The 10,900-nt window shown below is 44.6% G+C and overlaps 1 long non-coding RNA gene across 1 annotated transcript; it reads right to left on the bottom strand.

Moving 5' to 3' along the window:
* Positions 1–739: 739 nt before the first annotated feature.
* On the bottom strand, positions 740–5,220 carry LOC143160339 (uncharacterized). Its single transcript, XR_012995365.1, has 2 exons — positions 5,042–5,220; positions 740–1,127 (listed from the first exon to the last, which is right to left on the bottom strand). It is a non-coding gene; the product is annotated as an uncharacterized LOC143160339 (long non-coding RNA).
* Between the last annotated feature and the right edge of the window lie 5,680 nt (positions 5,221–10,900).

Genomic DNA, 10,900 nt, shown 5'->3' with positions numbered 1-10,900 from the left:
TGCAATCATCGCGCTCATCTTACAAGACCGTGAAAATTAAAAGGCGGGGGGGGGGTGGTGGTGTAGAGAAAGAAATCTTGCATAAAAACCGATATTGCAATAGGACCGACAAGACTCACAACTTGCCCTCAAGGAAGTCCCCCCCCTTCCTTTATATAGAGTGGAAGTGACTTGAATCTGCCCCAGGTTTTCCCCCAGTTCTTTCTTTTGTTGTCAAGTCCAATTGATAAATGGAGTGCAGTAAAACTCTGGAAGAAAAAAAAAAAAAAAGCTGAAACCTTCATTTGTGTTCATTTGCATTAAAGTGCTTGGAACAGCTGTTTTCCTTACAGGACCGGGGAGACTCCGATCTGTTTTCTCGTTGTATTTATCCTGCCTCCCAGGGTGAAAGACTAAAGATTAATTGTCTTAAGGTAGAGTCAGCTGTGGGAAGGCTCCCCCCTCCCCATTTTCCCTTCCCTCTCTCTTTTCTTGTGGAGGTGAGGGTGATTTCGGGAAGGGGTTGTTTTACTTGTAAGCCAGGGAAAGCAAAGGCGATACCCGGTACACGTGTAAAACAGGCAGCGCACCGACGGGAAAATCGGGGGGAAGGAGAGGGGGAACAGCACGAACCCCGATCTTCCTGGCTGAAGTAGAAGCATCAGAGGGTAATTTAATCAGTAACTTCAGAGGACAGCTTTTTCCTTTTTTTCTCCCCCCCCCCGCTCAGCCTTTGAAATGAGATTTAAATCACACTCGGTACTGTAAACTTTTTATGTAGAAGCTTGTAAAAAAATCAGCCCGGAGACATCCCCTCCCCTTTGCCCCCTCCAAAGCATTTCTCGGCTAGGAGAGCTCATTCACTGCGCCTAACCCCGGCAGAACACGGCTCCCAGCGAGGGTCTCGGAGTTAGGATGCACACGCGTAGGATCGGGCGGGCGGCGGGGCTGCAGCTTGAAAGCGGTGCGTAGTTTTTGTTTTGGCTGCTGCGGGCTCTTTTCCTCTCTTGAGCTGAAGAAGATGGATTCCGTCCTGCTCGTTACCTTCGCGAGGGGTCCTTTTTTAATGAGTCCGTGCAGACGGTCTGCTGTTTGGCATTTACTTGTGTCGTCTTGTTGAAGTTTTGGTGGCTGTTGCTTTTATTCTCCTTTAAAAAAAAAACAAAAACAAAGACAAAAAACAACCCCCCCTAAAAAACCTAAGGGTTGGAACCCGTCTTCCTCCTCTTACAAAGGAAAATTGTAACTTAAAAAAAGGGAGAGCAAAGGAGGAATTAATTAACAAGTGCCAGTCCACACTTTCCTTTACCTACCAGCTATTGGCAAGCATGTCAAGTCGATTTTATTTGCACACAATGGAAATGATTTATTTTCTCTTAAAAAGGAGTGGGCTGGCAGATATTTGAGGAGGAGAGGAGAGCGAGAGCGGAAAAAAAGTTTGAAAATGCCTTGAACTATTCACTGTCGAGATGGCTAATCAGTATTGAGGCTCGAGGGCACTCGGGCAGCTTTTCAATGCGGTTTTCCTTTCATCTCAAGCTGGATGGAGGCGCTCAATTAAAAGCCTATCAGTTTGTAAGTAAATCAACGCCTATCAAAGTTGTCACATCAAACAAAACGATTATTATTGCAGCCCGCCTCCCCTATTAATCTCCCTCTAAAATAATCCGCTTGACAGGTCAGGCTGGCGAGCTGCAAACCCTGGTCAGGATCACCCAAAAAACCCGGACTGACTATTTTTCCCTCGGGAGAGGGAACTGCAGAAACCTCGGCACCAGCGTGCCTGCTCTGCGAGCTTGCTCTCTTGCCATTTAAGTGTCAGCTTCTGTAGATCATGTTGGAAAAGGGCGTTTAGTCTTTTAAACTGAACAGCAACAACCCTACAGGCCTTTTAGATTTTTTTTTTCTTTCCACCCCCTCTCTTTTTCTATCGTTTAGAACAAGGTTAAGCTTTTAATTAACAGAACCGTAGCTGCTGAGTTGTGTCTGGGCTATATTTCCATGCGTGGCACAATTCAGCTACCTGTCTGTCTGTCCTCTGCGTCAAATTTATTTGCTTTGGTAGTGCTTGCGTTTCACTGTCTACCCCAAGGCTTTTATTAAGATATGCATTGCAATAGATTTTTGTAAACGGTGCATCTCCTTCCCTCCTCCCCCCCTCCCCCCCCCCCAGAATGATAACACTTCGGATAAGAAATGTGATGGGTTATCAGAAGTACCGCACCACGAATTCGTACGTTTGGGGAGAGGCACTATTCCTTTTTTTCCCTTTTTTTTTTTTTTTTTTTTTTTTAATACGAGACTGCATGTGCTCAGATAATAGCTGATGGATCTGCCCAGGTATCCGGCAGAGGTGTGAGGTATTTCTTCCAGAATGTTATTAAAGCAAAGAGTTTGAGTGCTTGCCAACAGAAAGTAAGATTTCCAAACCTCTCCCCTGTTTGCATAGTACTTCAAAATATTTACCCTTATGATTGTAATTACTTTCCTAATATATATAAGCGATATATATTTTACTCTGCATGAGATGTAGGTAATCGTTTTATAAGCGGTGATAATTTTAGAGCCATCTTCAAAATAATAGTCACATTTAAGTGAACGTGAATTTTAGTCGTCAGTGGTATTTTTACTAAACGAGCAGAAAATCACTTGTTTGTTTGTTTGTTTGCTTACTGCTTTCGGGAATACACCTTCTCCTAAAATGTTTTCGAACGAGTCTGTCTAATTTTGTTCCTTTTGTTACGCTGAGATAAGGAAGAGATTAATGCACCTAATAAAAAAAAACCCACCCCTTTCTCTTTTAAGCCCTTTGATAGATTCCCCTATTGACGTTGTTTCATGTACGAGTGTGAAAATTTTTACTCCCGCGTTGAAACCCTTTTACCAACAGCTGTCTTCCAAATCTATCCTCCTTCATGTTTAAGGCGTTTCTCATGCAAACAGCTTTTATTTTAAATAAGCCTTAAGGTAACCTTCTAGAGGGCGAGGGAGAGAGCGAGTCAAACGAGTGTGATGACACGGGAAAGGCTGGGTATGTGTCCTGTTAAGTGCATGGAGATTTTTAGTGCCATTTCACGGTGTTAAATGTGCTACGATTAAAGTGATCGAGCCCAAAGCAAGTGCACGCGTTTCCTAATTCGTACGTACGTACTCGAACTGGTATTTGCTGCCTAGATTTTAAGAGTGGAAAAAAGGGTCTTTTAGCTTCTGTAACACCTTGGTCTGATCACTGAATCTCAGCAATCATAAAGGCATCTCTCTGTTTATCTTCTGCGAAAGCCTGGAGGCTGCGGGAGAGAATTATACCAACTAAGCACATATTTGGTTACAGTAATCCTTCAGAAATTAACTATGGCACACAAATGGAGGCGATCTTCAGCTTCGTCGCTTGGATCCCAAACGCAGAGCGTGTTTATTGACAACTTTGTTATGGAAACTGTGCAGATCAACCAGATGCGCCTTCAACAGCGTGAGGAATAACGTCTTTTGAGATACGAGGAAAAGTTTTAAGGGTATGGCTGGAAAAGGCATTGGAACCCCAATAATTAACCTTATCTAAACACCCAAATGACAAATGAGCAATAATCCTTGAGGCAATTACAAGACAGCTACGTTTGGGCGGGGGGTAGGGGCAGGGAGAGGCATGCAATATATCTTAGCTATCTTCTTGAAATAGTCTAGGTCCACGATCCGAAAAGGTTAAAATAATCTTAATTTTAATAACTATTAGCTTGTTTTCAGTCATCCCTAATGATGCATTTAGGTCTCCTCTAATCCCCACTACTTTCATCTTTAGCTTTTTACACCCTAAAATTAATTCCACCTAAAGTACATTTTTCATTTTGCACTGTACTAGCGACGTGCAAATAATTTACATCAGCGTTCATCAGGACTGTCCTGAGGTGATGGATCATTTTGTTGAGTTGCAGTAAAAGTGCAGAATGATCTATAATGATGTAATATATACATTAAAAGGGTGTCTGGATGATCAGAGTTTTGCTAAAAATGTAAAAGGGCTTTTTGATTGATAACAGGGTTGCTGTTTTTCTGCAAAGGCTGTCACAGGCTGACACAATGCTTGAGTTATTAGGGCAGAGAAGGGCAACCATAAATTTCCAACGTCAGGCAAAAACTCTCTTTATTGTCTATATGATGGATGGGCCTCCGTACTAGACACCAAATACTTCGTATCACCCTTAAATGGGAACACATTTTTCGTGGCCATAATTCATGTTTTTTAAATAGAAAGTTTGAAATGCCTGCCTATATTTCACAATCCTGACATATTTATGAATCACTCCCTGCATGCAAATATAATTATTTAAAGCACTGAGGTGACATATGGGTTAGAAATGTACCAAATGCTGTTAGCGGAGTGATTTTTTTTAATTCCCTAAATTGAACACCACAGAAAACTCTGCCTGTCTGCTCAGATCAATAAAGTCGAGGGTGAAGTTTTACTGATTTTGTCAGTGCCACATACAGAATATTCGGTTTTGATTAGGTGAAGCTGACAAAAAGGGAGTCTTTCTGCAATTACCATTAGGTTAATGAAAGAAACACTCATCTTTCGCCTGGCACCCCCAGGCAGGCATACGCGCTTCCCCCCTCTCTTTTCGGGCGATGAACTAGCCGGAGGGAAATTTGACAGGCGTTGGTTTTTTTAGACTTTCTTTTCCGTCCGGCGGCGCCCCTCTCGGAGGGACCGCCGGTCCCCGAGCGGGAGAGGGGGCAGATGAGGGGGGGGCTCCGCCGCCCCGAGGCCGGGCAGGGCGGCCGCCCGCCCGCCCGCCGGGGCTGCGCGTTCCCGGCGCGGTGCCGCCGCGGCTCCCCGCCCCTCTCGCCCCCTTCGCGGCGGCCGGAGGCGAGCCCCTCTCTCCCGGCGTTTGCCTCGAGCTGCTCCCGGGAAGCCGCCGCGGGCAGAGAAACCCACCGCCTCTCCCCGCCGGGACCGCGCCCCCCCGTCGGCCGCCCGCCGCCCACCGGCAGCGCGGGGCAGGCGGCGGCGGTCGCCGTCCCGGCGGCGGAGCTGCCCTCCCTGCCGGGCACGGCGCGACGTTACCTGCCGACTTAGGCGGCGGGCTCGGTTCAGTCACCCCGATCAGCGGCAGCGCGGATTAGGCGGCCGCTCCGCTGCTGATTTGTTTTAGTTAATTACGGGGAAAACCATCCCGCCCTCTCGGCGGGGGGGCCCGAGCAGCAACGCCCGCAAAGGGACACGGCACGGCGCTGCCCGCGGTGCCGGTGCCGCCGCCCAGAGCCGCCGGGCAGCCCCGCGGCCGCCGACACTTCCGCCGGGGCGGGCGGAGCCGCCCGTCTCCGCTCCGCCCGCCGACTGCGCCCGCCCCCCGCCGCCGGGCCGGGTAGCCGGGAGGGAAGGGCAGGCGTACCCGACCCCTAGTAAGTACCGCGGGAAGGTACTGGAGCGCGTCGGTGCCCGCGGTGGGGCCGGCACCTGGCGGGCGGGACTCGCCGGCGCGGTCCCGTGCCTCTTCGCGGCGTGCGGCGAGCCCCGGGCTCCGCGGCCCCACCGCAGCCTGCCCCACTGCGCTGTGGCTGAGCTCCTCCTGATTTGGGCGGGTGTGCTCGCAGAGCGGGAGCCGCTAACTCACCCTGAGGGTCTGGCCTGTAACGTACACCTTTGTATTTATTTACCTGAGACACGTTATTTTCAACAGAGCTCAAGCGATGCGAGCATCAAAACCACCTAGTATCTTGAATATTTTTTCCCGTGGACTTGTGTGTAAATGTGTAAAATGTTTGCAGTAGTCCAAACTTACTACAGCAGGCTGAGTCTTTGCCCATAAAATGTTAAATCAACCATGACCAGACTCATTTTCCCATGTCAGCCAAGAGGACTCTGTAAATCAACACATTAGGGCTTCGCTGGGTAGGAGCTGCGTGTGCTTCATGCAAAATGGCCCTGACAGCCGCTCTCGTGGTGCCGTGGTTGTCAGCCTGTGGCTGACTGCAGAATTGTCATGTGGCAGCGGGAAACCTTGCAGGTAGAGTGCAAAATCATTGGTGATGCAATATGCAAGAGCTCGAGGACTGGCACAGCAGAAGGAAATGGTACAGGTTGTTTTACCTTTTGATGTGATTGTGTTTTTAAGACTCACAGGTGTTTTGCAAAGCCTGTCCCACCAGCCTGAATCCCTTAGATGAGCCTGTGCCTCCTCTGAAGGCCTGGTTACTCGTATGTGGGCAGAGATGTTCTGCAGGCACTTCCTACCATCTGAAGATGGAACCCACTTGGAAGCCATTACAGAAAGCTCATCTTGAGGTTATGAAGGGGTGTGTGATAGCTATACCTGGATGCAAATGAGCACAGTGGATAAATACAGCTAAGAAAGAATAGCCTTGGCCATAGGTGACCGTGCAGAAACAACCAAGACAAACTCCCTTCTTTGTTCAAGAAACGAGAAAAAAAAAATCCCCCCCCAGTTCTAAACAATATGTTGTATTCTGTAAAAAGCCTCAGCCAGCCAGCCCTTATCTAAACCACCATCTCTGGGTAAGGTTTCAGTTACTGGAAAGCTTATTTCTGGGTGCTAGTAGGTTGAAAGGAAAAGGAGACATAGTACAGCATGTAACAAAATAATATAACCCCTTACTACCACACAACCAATCCCAATAGTTACACACATTGAATCAGATTAGATTCAGATATCAAGGTAGAGCTTCGTGCTATATTTCATGAAAGGGGCCTCAGCATAGAGAAATCATTATCCAGTGCTCCTTGCTGGATTGCCTCCCACTCAGAGGAGTGACCCCGCTATGACCCAGACTCTGAACACTTGTGTGTAAATTTAATTTTCAGCATTACATCATTTCAACCGGAATCTCACCTCTTTGCTCACTGTTGTGCTATGTGGCTTACCTGGAGGTAAAGAAAGAAAAGGAAAGGAAGAAAACGTGCCAAATATTAGGAAATACAAGTTTAGCTTAAAAGTATGCACATAGCCACTTCCACCCTGTGGTCTAGTGAGACAAAATGAGTGAGCCACCAGTAAGCTGAGAGGGAAAAAAAAAGATCACATGATAAGTTTAAAACCCTACAAGATGTCAAAAGGAAGAGGGTTACTTATGAAGTGATGATACAAATCCTGCTTACAAATTTTCCTGTGTTTAAAAAAAAAAAAGTCAGTAGGCATTAGTCGAACAAGTGTCTGTAGCAGCATTTCTTCTTGGTCACTACTCTCAATACCTGAAGAAGGGCTGAACAATGAAAACTTCAAAATTCAATGTACTTTCTTGTGTGGTTTTTGCATATTTGCTGCTTTCTCCAGCAAATTTTTGGAAGATGAGTTGTATGGAAATCAACAACAACAAAAAAAGTAAATTTTGCATTGTGAAAGTTTCCCTGTAAGAATTATCTGTCTCAATGAAGATACATTTTTAAGGGAACTAAAACCAGTCCTCTTGCGAAGGCTGCCCATTCCCCAAAATGTTAAAGGATTTGAAGCAGACCAAGAACAAGAAACAACTAAGAAAACTCCCTACTTCATCTAATTGTAATTTTTATTTTTCATTAACTGAGCAGAGAGTTACCCTTTATGTAATTTCTTTCCCATAAAAAACATATTTCTTTCTTCTTTTTCTGTTTCGTTCACAGAAAGTTCATATCCTTAATGGATGACAAAGTAGGAGGAAGCATATGAGTGTGAAGAGGTTTTTTTTCTGACCAGCTTCATTCAGGTACTCCTAACTCTGATAAATGTACTAAATGTAAATTTAGTGTCAGGAGTAGAGATTAAAGGCAATAGGAGCTTGGCCAAGGTCACAAGTCCTTACAGTAAATAAGCAGTCTGTTCAAGTAAACTTATTAAATTGTGGCCACAGAAGAACAGAGACTAGACAGAGTTAGCAACTCTTACGTTCCATTTCCAGGTTTGCCATTAACAGTGTGCAACTTGACTGCGTGGCTCTCTATCTGTAAAATGGGGTCCTGGTATTTAGTTATCAATTACAAAGAATTTTAATGAGGATAAGATAGTAAATACTTCAATGCGTTACCATGGCATAAAAATAAAAGAACTTAATCTCACATTCCCTATAGAAAAGCTCCAACATTATGCAGTGTGTCTTGCTGTATAATAGCATAGTCAAATCAAGAGGATCATCTCACTCCCGTTTAGGGTGCCGTGCTCTCTTGCCAGAATTAAATATGCCGGTGCTGCTGCAAATTCTGTGTTTTTCACTACTCAGTGACCGGAAACAAACATGCTTCAAGGTTTCTCATTCCTCCACCGGTTTTCAAATTCATGAAATGATGTCATACAACATATGCGTGTAATGATGACATAAATTTGGTCCTTTGAATCAGTAGTTGCCACATGTTTCTATAATATTTGAAGTTAGTGTTCTTGTTGTTTTCTTGAAATTTATACAATATGGTGTTTTTACCTGTGACCTTGAAATCATGAATAATCTCCATGTTAGTATGACAAAGGTACAAATGGTATTATTACCTAGCTATGGTAGTCTTGTTTGAATGTTATTAATATACAAGGGTAAAATCAATTAGCAAAACACCATTTTTGAAATGTAATTTATTAACACTGTATAAGAATATCGTTGTGATTTAACACCAGCTGGCAACTAAGCCCCACGCAGCCGCTCGCTCACTCCCCCCCAGTGGGACGGGGGAGAGAATCGGAAGGGTAAAAGTGAGACAACTCATGGGTTGGGATAAAGACAGTTTAATAGGGAAAGCAAAAGCCGCGTGCACAAACAAAGCAAAACAAGGAATTCATTCACTCCTTTCCCATGGGCAGGCAGGTGTTCAGCCATCTCCAGGAAAGCAGGGCTCCATCACGCGTAACGGTGACTTGGGAAGACAAACGCCATCACTCTGAACGTCCCCCCCTTCCTTCTTCTTCCCCCAGCTTTATATGCTGAGCATGACGTCATATGGTGTGGGATATCCCTTGGGTCAGTTGGGGTCAGCTGTCCCGGCTGTGTCCCCTCCCAGCTTCTTGTGCCCCCCCAGCCTGCTCGCTGGTGGGGTGGGGTGAGAGGCAGAAAAGGCCTTGACCCTGTGTCAGCACTGCTCAGCAGTAACGAAACCATCCCTGTGTTATCAGCGCTGTTTCCAGCCCAAACCCAAACCACAGCCCCATACTAGCTACGGGGAAGAAAATTAACTCTATCCCAGCCAAAACCAGCACGGTATTCTTCAGCTGAATAGCTCTAAGAGATAATATAATAGCGTGGTGGCTACTTCAGTTAGGGCTTGCATCTTGTCTCCGTGGACTAAAAGGCAAAATTTTCTCATTTACTTCTACATGAACGAATTGGACTGTGGTAAGTTCAGTAATCGCCCATTGTCTCATTCCCACTTTTTTATCATGATCTCAATGGGAAAAAACAAATTTAAGTAGGATGCCTTCATATGTATTATGGGTATTTAATATCAAAGTATGTTAACAAGAAAGAGGAATGGTTGGACCCAAATTATAACATCTAAGAAAACCAGTAAACATTACAACCCAATTTAAAAAGATGCTTCACTTTCCCTGGACTGTTGGTATCCATTTATATCTGTTATTGTTAATAATATTAATAAACCAAAGGAGAAAAAATAAGAACGTGATGCCATTTTTCATTAGCCATCCTGAAAAGTACGTAGAGTAGATAGGATTTTTAAAAGAGTATATTTCTAATTACAGCACTCATATAAACAACTGTGGATCTGTAATGGGCTCTTTACAGTGGAGGTAAAAGCTATTCTTGGCCAGAACTGCCTGCTTCTTTCAATATGCCTCTTAAAATCATTTGTGTAACAAAGACAATGAGAAAAAGTTTCCATGGGGCTCAGCTGTGGATGTGGAGATAAGCTGACCTTGATTTTTTGGGCCGACATTTGAAATTTCTGTGACTTGGATGGTGTGACAATCCCTGTTACGTGCGGTAGCGAAGGACAAGATTAGTTCAGTCGGGTTCTGGGTGAGCAACCTGGTGTAATCGAGAAGTTGTTGAAAGGAAATATGGTTCTTCCCTGTGGCAGGATTGTAGTTCTATTTATATATTTATTCTGGAGTAATGAAAGCAATAACATTTTTACAGTGAACAGTAAATAATCATGGGATGCCAAAATACCCAACCCAGGGTAGGGTATATTTATGTTTGTAGTATACACACACACACAAAAAAGTATTACCTCTTGGAGAAGTGTTGGGCTAAAGATGGTTTGGTATCTTTTACAGAATCTTGGCTGCATGTCTCTGGATATGTTTATCAGTAGTGCCCTTACGTCTTCCCAGAAGGCCTAGGTATGCTTTCTTGCGGAATATTATGAAGTGTCCCAGGAAAAAAAAAGATCTGCAGCAGCCACAGATTTCTCCAGTGCTGTCCTCAGCGTGGGCACTAGAATATCAGTGGATCTGTTGCACTGGGGACTTTCTAAGACCTTGTAAGGTGGGGTGAATTTCATCCTTATAAGATTAAGAACTGAAACAGACTCCTGAAGTACAGAAAAATTAATTTAACAGTTATAAAGACGTCAAATTGATGACACCAGAGAATGAAGTGCAGAATGTCTTCCACTGCCTTGCCAGAATAATTAGAGAACAGTTCATTCATATCCTCTCTGTTGATTCTGCAAAAAGACCGGTTGCGTGACTGGACTTCTGCGATAGGGGTGCCCACTAATTCATCTCACAGATTACCTAACAGCTAGAGGGTGGTGCATCTTTGATACAGTAGCCAGTGGCTACTGGCTCCATGTTTCATTTTCTAAATGTAAAGTTATTTGAATTTTTTTACCTCTGCTCGTATACTATGTGGCTGATTTTGAATCTTTGCCCTTTACTGCTTAAGATTTTTAGTTCACCTTTAAGTGATACGTTCCGATATGAACTTCTTGGCTTTTATCAGTTTAGGTCAAATTGTGAGCAGAGTTCTTTGGATTAAAAATGCT

This window comes from Aptenodytes patagonicus, chromosome 5, assembly GCF_965638725.1.
Source record: "Aptenodytes patagonicus chromosome 5, bAptPat1.pri.cur, whole genome shotgun sequence".
NCBI lineage: Eukaryota > Metazoa > Chordata > Aves > Sphenisciformes > Spheniscidae > Aptenodytes > Aptenodytes patagonicus.
Note: the sequence above shows the minus strand (reverse complement) of the source record. Positions and strands in the feature narration are given on the sequence as shown.